The sequence below is a fragment of the Panthera onca genome, chromosome B2 (genome assembly GCF_046562875.1).
Source record: "Panthera onca isolate mPanOnc1 chromosome B2, mPanOnc1 haplotype 2, whole genome shotgun sequence".
Classification (NCBI taxonomy): Eukaryota; Metazoa; Chordata; class Mammalia; order Carnivora; family Felidae; genus Panthera; species Panthera onca.
The window spans coordinates 49726613-49738908 of NC_138343.1; the positions used below are offsets into that span (position 1 = coordinate 49726613).

Consider the following 12296-nt stretch of genomic DNA (forward strand, 5'->3'; position numbering starts at 1 on the left):
ATACCTTTTATCCAGTTTCCCCCAATGGTAACATCTTGCATAACCAGAGTGCAATATTACAATCAGGATATTGACATGAATGCAATCCACCCACCTGGTTCAAATGTAACCACTTTTGTGTGCACTCATTTTGTGTGCACAGTTTATCACAGGTGTAGATTCACGTGCCACCACCACAGTCAAGATACAGAACAGTTCCATCATGGGAATTCCTTGTGGTTTTTTATAGCCACAGCCCTTTCCCCATGCCCTAACCTGTGGCACACACAAATCTGTTCTCCATCTCTATAATTTTGTCATTTCAATAATGTCATATAAATGGAACCATTCAGTATATAACCTTTTGAGATTTTTTTTTTTTCCACTCAGCATAACTCCCTTGAGACCTATTCAAGCTGTTGCCTGTATCAATGATTCATTCTGTTTTATTGCTGAGTGGTACTCCATAAGACAGAGGTATGGCAGTTTGTTTAACCATTCCCCGGTAAAGGACATTTGGGTTTTTTCCCACTAATGGGTCGACATACAATTTTGAAAGATGTCTTTAATTACTTGGCTCTGCTGCTAACCTTGTTCTCAAGCCACACTAGAGGTCTTGCTTTCCTCACACATGGCTGGCTCATCAGCTGCTGTTTCTCTGTCCCTGTTCAGGGATATTTGTTTCTCATTTGTGCCCCCAAAAACTCTACCTAGAACATCTTTGTCTAGTGAAGTCCTACTTACAAGAATAAGTTAGGCATGTTTTTTGCTACAAATCACAAGAAACTTGACTGAAGTGTCTTTTTTTTTCTTTTAATGTTTATTTATTTTTGAGACAGAGAGAGACAGAGCATGAACAGGGGAGGGTCAGAGAGAGGGAGACACAGAATCTGAAACAGGCTCCAGGCTCTGAGCCATCAGCCCAGAGCCCGACGCGGGGCTTGAACTCATGGACCGCGAGATCGTGACCTGAGCCCAAGTCGGACGCTTAACCGACTGAGCCACCCAGGCGCCCCTGAAGTGTCTTTTTAAAAAGGGGACTTTTTTTCTCACTACCATAACAGGTATTGCCTAGAGCAATAGAAAAAGATGTAATAATATTATAGAAAAAGCTTACTAAATTTTTCTATAATATTAGTAGTAAACATTTTAGACTTTGTGAGCCAAAAAGTAAAGTCAAAGATTATCATGTAAGCACTTCTGTAACAGGAGAGAAAACTCGTGCCCTGCCCCATTTGTTTGCTGTGGGCCATGTGGGTGTTACTCATGCTTCTCCTCTGTAGTTGCCTTTTGCTGCAGATATTCTTGCGAGAAAGAGCTTATCAGCATACGTGGGAGGGGCCTGGCCAGGTAGGTAGGAGGGATGGCTACCTCACTGGTCAATGTCACTCTGCCCCAGTGACATCCAGAGTCCTGTGCATCCTATACTCCTGTGAGCCCAGCATATCAACTTGGGCAGCTAGCCAGAAACAAGGGGACTCACATAGTCACCAATCTCCAGACTGAGAGTCCACCACTCAGTTCCCACTTGTTGCCAACAGCGGAATCCCTAATATATTGGTGGTGGCCAGCTGGACCCTAGGCATTGGTGATGCATAGCTGCTGCTGGCCACAGAGTCAAGTACCAGGAGCAGAGAGGAGAAGTAGGGGCAGAGGAGGATGCCCTGGCTTAGTCTCCTTGGCTTACCATGCTAGCCTGCTCAGGCAGTGCCTCCGAGGCTTACAAACACAAACTTGGCTTAGGGTCTATAGCTTGTCAAAGCTTAGCTGGAGTAAGGTAATTGCTATTTATTGTTCGAGGGGTTCAAAGATGTCAGGATTGACATCTTTGTGATTCTCTTTGTCTTTCCCTCATGGTCTCAAGATGGCTGCTTCAGCTCCAACCATGACTTCCAACCAAGTCAGAAGTGAGGAAAAATAAAAGGGATCATGACTATCTCCTTTACCAACAGACGTTTTTCCAGATCCAAGTCCAGGTGGTTTTCTTTAAGTTGCATAGGCCAGAACTAGGTCTATGGTTTCATTCTCAGACAGAGTCTCTCAAGCACTGAGTTTGAATTGTCCTCACTAAGCAGATATGTATCTCTTTACAAATAATTCCTTCCAATCCCAGAGAAAACACCAAAGGGTCCAGTGTGGGTTACATATTCACCCCTATTTCCAAGGGTTTAGGAAACTCTGATCAGCCAGCCTGCGTCCATTCTTGACCCACAGGCCAGGGCAAGTGGGGAAATGTGACTGTTAGCACTGCCATGTGAGGGAGCGTGAGTTCCTAAAGGAAAAGATGCTGGCAGAAACAGATACCCACTACAGAAGAAGTCAATATGTTGCTGCTAAATTGAATTGAAGTATCATTATTAAGTAGTTATACTCAAGGTTTTAATGGATTTGTAAGTGCTGCTATCCTGGCAGTATGCCAAACAATTAACAGTATTTGTCTTCAAGAAATTTACAGTCTGGGGTAGACATTGGTTATTTGGCTAAATATGATTCTTTTGGTAACAAATGAAAAAATATTTAACAAAATAAAAAGCATAGGAGCAGCTGGATGGCTCAGTCAGTTAAGTGTCTGACTCTTGATCTCAGCTCAGGTCATGAACTCATGGTTCATGAGTTCGAGCCCTGCTTCTGGCTCTGCACTGACAGTACAGAATCTGCTTGAGATTCCCCCCCTCTCTCTCTCTCAAAATAAGTAAATAAGACTTAAAAAGAAGCAAAATAAATAGCATAGGCCAAGCCATGAGATTCTAAATAACAGAGACTCAGAAGTAAGTCAGTGGTGTACTTTTGAATAAACAAACTGAAATGGAGAAGATTTAAATAATGTATCTGCAGCCGTACTGAAAGTAGTGACTGAAGTGGGGTCAAAACCACAGGACTGTTACCTTAGGAGCATGAACTAAATCTCTTGAACCCATCCAGCTTGGTGTTTTATGCCTTAAGATGACAGGCACTCCAGCCTGGCAGGCATGCAAAGTGTCTACAGACTGTCATCATGTCTCACCTTGGCTTGCTCAAAGTGTCTGGCTAGACATGAGGCATCCTGCTGTGCTACCTGCCGCCCGGCTAGGACTTGACCAATCAAGGGACCATTTCACAACCAGTGATACAGGAGAGATCCTTGATGTTATAAGACATTCTATGTTTCCTCACTTTCCTTTGCCAACTGTAGAGTAGGACAGAGGCTGCAGAAAGTGGAGTGACAATTCTAATGGAAGAGGATGTGTTGTGATATGGTGGTGCCATTGGGTGGGGGTGGTCAGAAAGCTTGGTAGTAGCAAAGCAAAGAGCAGAAAATCCTCTTAATGTGTCCTAGACAGTTCAGTGCTGTCTTTATTTGATAATTAATGAATTAAACCACCATACCACAGTGTGCATCAATTCTTGCTTGTCAGCCACTGTCAATATCTTCTATCAGTTCAACAAGGATTGTTGATAGACTCAAAGTGGCCCACACCCCCTAAAATGAAGTTGTACTCTCCTTATCAGTGACAGTTATCAGGGCATGTAATACAAGCACTAATTACTGTAATTTCTTCTGCCATTAAATGATGCAAGCATCTTCCATATATGCATGATGCCAAGGGTCTGAGGCAGAGAAGGAGAGGGAGTGTTGAAGGGAAAGACACCCAGAAGAATACAAGGAGACCTACAGTCTCCACTCTCACATGTCTGTGTGATGCTTTCAAGGTCTGGCTTTCTGGATCTGCTTTCTCATCTGTCCAATGATGGAGTAATTTCTAAAGTCTATTCCATCTTCATGAAAAAAAAATCTTAATGTTTACATTAAAAGCATTCTCAATTAGAACTTCTTTGATTATCAATAATAGAAACTCACTGGAGCTAGCTAAAAAGCTAAAAAGAGATATATGTTGGAAACTGTCGTGTGCAAGGAATGGCACTTTAGTATTTTCCTTTGACTCAAACAGAACCCGATTCTGATCCTTCATCCCATTGTGCCGTCAAGAACATGCAGGAGAGGGTTGTGAGGGTGCAGGGATGAGGACTGGAGAACCAAGATGATATACAAAATATTTAACATCCTATACAGTCACAAAGGTGCATGCCAGCTGAGCATCAACCTGGTGCAAGGGGTTGGGAGTTGGTGAAATGGAGGAGTGAGGGGAAAAGAATTAAACAAAAGTAGCTCTTCTCCTTTCAGGTTCTGCCCCCCCCCCCCAAACAAGAATATTAGTACCTTCATAAACAACTCAACACCTAAAGATACATAGGCACTTAATGGAGCTCAAGGGTAGAGACAAAGCCAGCCTGCAAGAATGAATTAGAACCAAGGGTTTGGAGACATTAAGACTCTAGATTCATCTCTTGCAGGCCCTTCTCTGTAGGAAAGACTCCCTCACTGTTTTCTTTCTCTCATTTGCTCCAACTGGCTCTGTCTAGTTTTCCAGTTTGCATGCTGCCAATATCTCCTGAATTGACTTTCTTGTTGTTCAAAACATCATATAGATTAAGGATGAACTGAATCCAAATTCTTCATGAAGGCAGACTAATTGACAAGGCTTGGGTCAGGTACATTTTCTTGGACCATCTAGCTGTGACTAGAGTGACATAGTCATATGTGGCGGGGAGGAGGGAGCTGCTGTGTACTATTGCAACTACAATGTAAATGGTAGTATAAGAATAATATTGAAAATATTTAACAGTTGGTATGAAATGAGCACCAGCCACTGAGAATGAACATGAGCCATAAAGACCCAGTATAGCTGGACAAGGGCTTTCTAGCTGTATCAGCCTGGGATAGGGACAGAAGAGGACCAGTTTCTAGAAAATGGGAAATAATCATGAACTGGACAGTTAATCAAAGAGCAATCTATTACAAAGTCTAAGAAAAAATAGTCAAATCCATTTTAAAAATGAAGTAATAGTGTTCCTGGAAACATTTTAGCAATTAGAGAGATAATTTAAGTGTCATTTTGGTTTCTATTTGATTGGAGGAATAATTCCATAGAATGCTGTGTTAAGTGTTGTAAACAATAGAAGAAAAATATAGCACATGACACTCCATACTCTCTTTCACTCTGATTTGAGAAGGAAGACAGAAAATTTACAGGCATTTAATTGCAAAGTGCACACAGTGTGTGCCCTGGGAGTCAGAAAAAAGAAGACATTCTTGTGGCCCAGAGAAGTCAGGGATGCCTTCAGAGAGTAGCTGAGGATGATTTTTATGGCTCCTTTAAGCATAAAGAATTTCTGGTTTTTTTAATATTTATTTATTTTTGAGAGAGAGAGATAGAGCATGAGTGAAGGAGGGGCAGAGAGAGAGAGAGACAGAATCCGAAGCAGGCTCCAGGCTCCAGGCTCTGTTAGCACAGAGCCCAATGTGGGGCCCAAACTCAAGGACTGAGAGATCATGACCTGAGCCGAAGTTGGATGCTCAACTGACCAAGCCACCCAGAAAAAAAGCGCCCCTTTTTTTCATTTTTTAGAAATGTTTATGTATTTTTCAGAGAGAGAGGCAGAGCATGAGTGGAGAAGGGGCAAGCATAAAGATTTTCCAAATTTTATGGATTAACGAAGGGACCCACCATCTGGACTTTGAGGGATGTACTCAAAAGGTCAAGGGAGCCTTATAGATCAAAGATGGGACTACAAGAAACTTTGCTAAAGATCAAACACCAGCCTTCTGAATGAAGTGCAGACACATGCTAAATACAGAGGAACCTTGAAAACATCATGCTAAGTGAAAGAAGCCAGACACAAAAGTCACATATTAGAGGACTCCCATTTAAATAAAATATCCAGAATAAGCAAATTCATGGAAACAGATAATTTGTGATTACCAGAGACTGGCGGGAACAGAGAATGGGGAATGACAGCTAATGAGTATGGGGTTTCTTTTGAGGATGACGAAAATGTTCTAGAATTAGATAGTGGTGATGGTTGTACAACATTGTAAATACACTAAAAGCTACTTAACTTCACATTTCAAAATGATGAAATGTATGGTATGTGAATTATATTTCAATAAAAACACAAACAATAAGGAAAAAAAAACACCAGCCTTCTGGTTAGAAATAACTTCTTTTCTCTTAGCCCTCTTTGCTTCACTCTGCAGAGTTGTCCTACCTCTACCTGTGCTATGAATGTCTGCCAATTCACTGACAACTACCTACTTTATAATGCCAGACTAGAACCCTCCCCTGGGCTCCCATTGCAACTGAACATCTTCTCGGAAGATCCCACAGGCACCTCAAACCCAACATAAGGAAAATAAAATTGCAGTTTTGGAGGCCACCCTCCTTTTTTTTCCAGTACTTCCTCCTTTAGTTGACAGCTTCCCTGACTATCCAGTCATTTAAGCCATCCATGTGTAGGTCATTCTTTATGCCTTTCATTAATTAATTAATTAATTCATTCATTCATTCGTTTGTTTATCTTTTCAGTTAATATTTTTTTTAAAGACCTGCTATGTATCAGGCATGGTGCTATGTGCTGGAAACAGCGCTGGGATACCAGATGGTTTCAGCCTCTGCGGAGGATACTGGGAAGACTATTTAATCAAGAATTCTGACACAGTGAGATGAGAACTATGACCTAGGTAATACAGCGATCTGTATTTTTATATAAGCACACAGCACCGGGATCCAACCTCCTACTTCCAGTTAGTCACCAAATGCTATTATTGATTTTGCCTTTTAGATGCTTCTTAAATCTGGTGTTTGCTCTTCATCCACAATACCCTTGCCTTCCTTCAAGCCCTCATCAGCTCATGTCTATCTGACTGCAACTGCCTCCTAACCAGTCTCTTTTCCCAGTTTCTCATGCCTCCAGCCTCACTAGTCTCAGTTCCTTCTCCCACATTGCAACTATCTGACTATCTGACTGCAACTGCCTCCTAACCAGTCTCTTTTCCCAGTTTCTCATGCCTCCAGCCTCACTAGTCTCAGTTCCTTCTCCCACATTGCCTCCAGAAAAATACGTCAAAAACAAAATATCTCATGCAATTTCCTTGTTTATAAGTGTCTATCTATTGTAGTGACCCAATACACCTGGGGGCTATGCCATGCTCCCATCAGAACAAGAACCTACAATAGCAGAGAAATTGATGACATGAAGGGGGTTTGCCCCCATCCCCAACTCTGGTGGGGAATCATTGTGCAGTTTCATTGTTCCTTCCTAGGACATGTGTAGTCCTTTATTATGTGACCCCTGCTTCCTTCTCCCATATCACCCCTTGCCATGGTTTCTCCCATGTGGTAGGATGGATTTTCTTTCTCCAATTTTCTCAATCTCCGTGGTCTACCTATCACCAAAGCTGAGACTGTTCCCCAAGGCAGAGAAATTGACAGGCTTAATATAACAATTCAAAATTGCTTGGCTAGCAAACAGTAAATGAAGCCACATGAAAGGTCTGAAGATCTTTCAGATATTTGACTATGAGGCCAGCTCTTAGGCTCTTTCCCCCACCCACTTGATTTGAAGCCCCTGACCCAGTCCAGCCGCAGAGGTGGATGGAACTGAGTGATTGGCAGCCTCTCGAAGACTGACCACAAGAAGAGGTGGGATGCGAGCACAGCAGGGAGTGAAGGGAATGAAAAAGTTTAAATGTACCAAAGAAATGAGCAGGAGAGAGGAGACAGAGAGAGACAGAGAGAGCCCAAAGCGGAGGGATGATCTCCAGTCCTTGCTTACTCGGGGTACAGATCACATGGCCACCACGAATATTGATACTAAATCTTGGTGCTAGTTAGAGGAATCAGTGGGGTAAGAGGAGCTGCTTCTGAATTCTCTCTTCCCCTGAGGATTTTATGAGTTGAAACATGCCACTGGAACCCAAAGTAAAGGGTTGCGTTTACTTTCTTTAATATTCTACACGTATGATTTAGTGACAGTAAAACTCTTTGGTTATGGACTGTACCGTCTCTTCCTTCCTTGTTGCAGGCTGTAAGCAGGGGTTGCATCCATATGTGCCCTACACACTAGCCATTGTTATTCCTGCAAGTGTGGTGCTGTTGTGTGCCTCTTGGCTTTTGTCTCTGCTGTCTCCTCAGGCCGAATGGTTCCCTCTTCTCCAGTTTGCTTATTTAGACCTCATCCTTCATGACTCACCTTGAGCTTTTGCTGACCCTTCCAACACTAAAACACCAGGTGACTAAGGAACTAGGCGCTCCTCCCTTGTTTTTCCATAATGTCCAGTATCCCTCTCTTATAGCCCTTGTATCATAATTATTTGTATAAATATGTCTTCTCTATTAGAGGGGAGGATGGAGATTGCATCAAGTGTATCTTTTTATCTTTAGGTCTTAGCAAAGTGTTCTTAGCACTTACATGGTCTTCAATAAATATTTCCTGAATAGATGAAAGAATTAATAATAGGACTACTGCATATTGAATAATAGGCACATGTCCCTACGTCTCCAGACTAAAATCTTATTTAGTGGCCTCACAGCATCCAAATAAGATATTTCCCTTCTGACCTAAATGATTTGCTGACCCCCTTGTCAAAAATGTAGAGGGATTAGGACTAATTGGATTTGTCTAAAGAGGTAGAGAGAAGGGAGAGAGAGACTTAAAGTAGCCAGGCCTCATCTTGTTGCACAGTTTACTGGACTCAATCTCAATAAAATTGGATCAGCCAGCACAGTTCTCTTCTAGCCCTGATTTAATAGAGGGGATGAGAGATGTCGAATGCACCATTAAAGAGGAGCATGGCAGGAAAGGAGGTTGTTCAGGTCCAAAGGAGCTGGCTGATGGAGCCAGTCATGCCCATTAGTGGCTGTTAAGAGAAGGGGCACCTTGCATATTGCACTCAGCGTCCCCTCCGAGAACCTTGAGTTCTTGGAATCCAAGCATGCTGATTTTGACCTCCCTGCCATCTGCTTCCCCAGCACCACTGATGATGGGGTGACTCTGACACAGTTTATGGTTGCCTTAAGCAAGTTACTTCTTTTAACATCTATTTTAAAAAGAGAATAAAGATACTGTTTGCTGTTGTTATGAGGTCAGAAACATAGGGTACTCACAAAGCACCAACACATCACAATTGCTATAATTAATTTCATTATATTTTTGTCCTGTAATAATGTACAGTTAATTATAGTCCATTATAATTATACTTATGTGCAGAACAATGAACAACAGCCATTTGTTTACATGTTTATTTTATTAAGGATATTTTGAAAAATGATGAAAGTTATAAAAAAGAAACTCAAGTTCTCCTGGAATATCACCATCGAGAAATAACCATTATGAGTGCATAACTTTCTTTTGCTTTTCTTTCTTTCTTTTTTTTTCTTGTGATATATATTTAAATTTATATTTATTTTTATAAGATTTTATTTTTAAGTAATCTCTACACCCAACGGGCTTGAAGTTAAACCCCAAGATCAAGAGTTGCATCCTCTACTGACTGAGCCAACCAGGCACCCCCATATATGTCTTTTTTAAAAAACTGGATTACACTGCACAGCCTGCTCTGTTTTGTTAAACCACAGAACTACAGACTGCAAGTTTCTCTATGCCATGTGGTCTGCATGATTTTTGAAGACAGTATAGTATTCTATCTCATGCATGGATCATAGTTAATTTGGTCAGGCCACAGTCATCATATTTTACCCCAGAAACTATTTGCCCTGTGAGATTCCTGCTGAAACTTCACATTGGCGTTGCCAGGATTCTAAGACTCTGGTCAAAACACCCAAAGTGTTAGGTAATTCTTGGAGGCTGTCAGGAACATTTGGGGAGAAAGACCCAAAAAAGTTTGGATCTCTATGCCCAGAGTGGCTCCCAGTTTCCTCCCTGAGTGTCTTCAGGGCTGAAGAATCATAGTCTAGTGGGACGAATAACTGGAGAAATCTAATTTAATTGGGAGGGAGAAGAATTTTACTTTATTTCTTTTAAGATTTTTTTTTAATTTTTTAATGTTTGTTTTTGAGAAAAAGAGAGCATGAGGGGGAGAGGGACTGAGAGAGAGGGAGACACAGAATTGGAAAAAGATTTTTATTTTTAAGTCATCTCTACACCCAATGTGGGGCTCACACTTACAACCCCAAGATCAAGACTTTCATGCTGTACCGACCAAGCCAGCCAGGTGCCCCAAGGATTTTACTTTAATTTGAATTCTTCAGGATGAATTCAGTTTACTTCAATTCAATTCAGTTTGATTAAAAAAAAAAAAAAAAAAAAAAAAAAAAGGTCTATTTCTGTAGCATATCCTGCTGGGGACCCAGAATTACCCTTTCTCATTCTTTTTCCTTCTCTTTCCCCCTCTCCCAAATGGGAAAACATGCTTCTCCTCAGTGGCTTTTTCTTGTCCTCATTGTTTCCACCCCTGGGGCATATTCTTTTCTAGTCCCATTTCTAGATCATCCTACCTCCTGTAAGGGATCTGGACTTAATGATCATGGACTCCTGGGCTAACTGGATTCCAAATATGCCATGTATTTACATTATTTGTTCACTTATTCAGTGATATTTTTTTTCCAGCACATACTATGTACTAGGTCATATGGGTGTGGCAACAAATGGCATGTACACAAAACTTGCTGCCTAGGAGCTTGCAGTCTAGTGGAGAAACCAAAGAAGTTCATAGGGAATTACAAAATGATGTAATGATGTAAGAGAGGTCAGCTCAAGACCCTGTGTCTCAATAAACCAAAGGTCACTTTTGACCAAACTTATAACTTTAAACCTGGCTTAACATTCAGGTTGCTGAGCTCATTCAGAGAGGTACACATATGAAGATTCCAATTTGTCTACTCCACTCCTAAGATCTGGGCTGGGTATATAGCCTTAGATCTCCTCTATTCTGAGAGGTCTTCCAGATGGCCACATGGACAAGCCAGTTCCAGCTCCCTAGCTTGCCCCTGGGCAGTAAAAACAGACTCAGTGAACAGGTGCTGGCTTAAACCAGTCAATTGTTGCACTGATTTTTTTTCTTTTTAAAATTATTAAAACCCTGAAACCAAGCCAGAATCTAGCATGAATAATGCAATTGTTAGTCTTCTTGTCCAAGATTGCCATTTTCATTTTTCCATGCTCTTTAAAAGACCCAAGAGCCAAGATAAGTCTCTTTTAGATAGACATCAACTAAAAGGCAGTGGACAGAACTCTCTGCCCCTATAGCAGATTCTGGCCCTACCCCACCACTCTTTAACAGAGGATGGTCTGTGCCTTTGCTCATCAACCTAATTTAGATGATAGATGATAGACAGAAATGAGCTATAAGGGGTTGTATACTTCCCCCACCAACACAGCAGTGGGGGATGTGGCAAAGGCCAGAGGTTCAAGTCTCAGTTTTCCATCCTGGGTGAATTCACATGGCTCTTCTTCACTAGTCCTAAAGCCGAGAAATTTCTCTTCTAAATCTTCCTTTAGAACACAGCCCAGATTGAACTGGAGTTGGACAGACTAAAAAAATGTTTACTTCCCCAAATTTTTGACCTTAGTCTTGCAAGTTCAACTCTTCTGATTTGCCAGGGTCAGGGATTACCCATCCTCCACCCCCCGACCCCCCAGGATAAAATGACTAAGAATTAGGAGCAAAGTGAAGGGAAGAAACATAATTGTTAGGATATTTCAAGATGGGGGCAACCAGGGCTATTTATTCTGGGGCTTTTCATTCTTCTAAAGAATAAGTAAAGTCCTCGTATTTTAATATCCACACTTTCATTTGCCATTAAATTTCTATGATCCAATTATAAATTGTATTTTCTAAATTTAAGTCTTATTTAGAATAAATGTTAAAATTTACACTTATATACATTAAATGTTGTTGGAATGTAGGAATTTATATTGTTTGCATAACTAGTCTGTCATTTTATCATTCATCCTTATAGTTTCCCATCTGAAGCTCTTCAGTGAGGCACAGGTTACCTCACAGTGGGAGATCAAATGCAAGGCCACACAACTTCACATGTGCCCAGGTTTGCAGAGGGCCCAGGAGCAATTGCTGGATCTTGCCTCCCTTGTCTACATGTGTTAATTGGTTTGCTCCCTGAATTGTTAATTGTTATCATTAAGAAATAAAATGGGGAAAATTTTTATTTTTATTATTTACTTATTTATAAGTAAATAAATAAATTATTTATTTATTTATTATTTATTAATTGTTATCATTAAGAAATAAAATAGGGGAAAAAAGGAATGAACCACTCCAGACGAAATCAAATTAATGAACCCCTACCATTCCACCATTAGTAAGATACCATAAACACACAATACAATAAAACCATTACCATTGTTCTTATTTCTATTTTTAATTTGATTCAACCACAGCTCATTAGAATCTTGTGTGTGAAATTAGTATCATGGTTGCTTCCCCACTTGGCCAGCTGGCAGGGGGTGTGAATAGAAAA

At 40.9% G+C, this 12296-nt stretch overlaps 1 long non-coding RNA gene across 1 annotated transcript in view; it reads left to right on the plus strand.

Annotated features, from left to right (window-relative positions):
- LOC144616388 (uncharacterized) overlaps window positions 1–11958 on the plus strand; it is a 70863-nt gene extending 58905 nt beyond the window's left edge. The window contains exon 3 of the long non-coding RNA XR_013555654.2: window positions 11778–11958. This is a non-coding gene — a long non-coding RNA (uncharacterized LOC144616388). The remainder of the gene's footprint in view (window positions 1–11777) is intronic.
- The last annotated feature ends 338 nt before the right edge of the window (window positions 11959–12296 follow it).